This window comes from Arachis ipaensis, chromosome B03, assembly GCF_000816755.2.
Source record: "Arachis ipaensis cultivar K30076 chromosome B03, Araip1.1, whole genome shotgun sequence".
NCBI classification, from domain to species: domain Eukaryota; kingdom Viridiplantae; phylum Streptophyta; class Magnoliopsida; order Fabales; family Fabaceae; genus Arachis; species Arachis ipaensis.
The window spans coordinates 98,896,097-98,896,362 of record NC_029787.2 but is presented as its reverse complement, the minus strand read 5'-3'; positions in this window follow the sequence as shown (position 1 = coordinate 98,896,362).

Sequence of the window (266 nt, the reverse complement as noted above, 5' to 3'; positions counted from 1 at the left end):
TTTTTTATTTTATGAAAATATAATAATTTTTCTGCTAGTATATTATTTCCTATATATTTTGGTGTTTCTTATTTAATTCAAAGAAAAGAATATGTGTGAAATTGATAAGGGACATAAAAATGTCAATGTAAGATTTATTTATACTCTTACTCAATATAATCCCTTTTTTTCATCCGTATTTGCATTATTTCAAGGTCAAATTCAAGCATACTCCTATTTGTATATGTTTTATTTATTTTATACTTGTACCTTATATTTATTTTTTA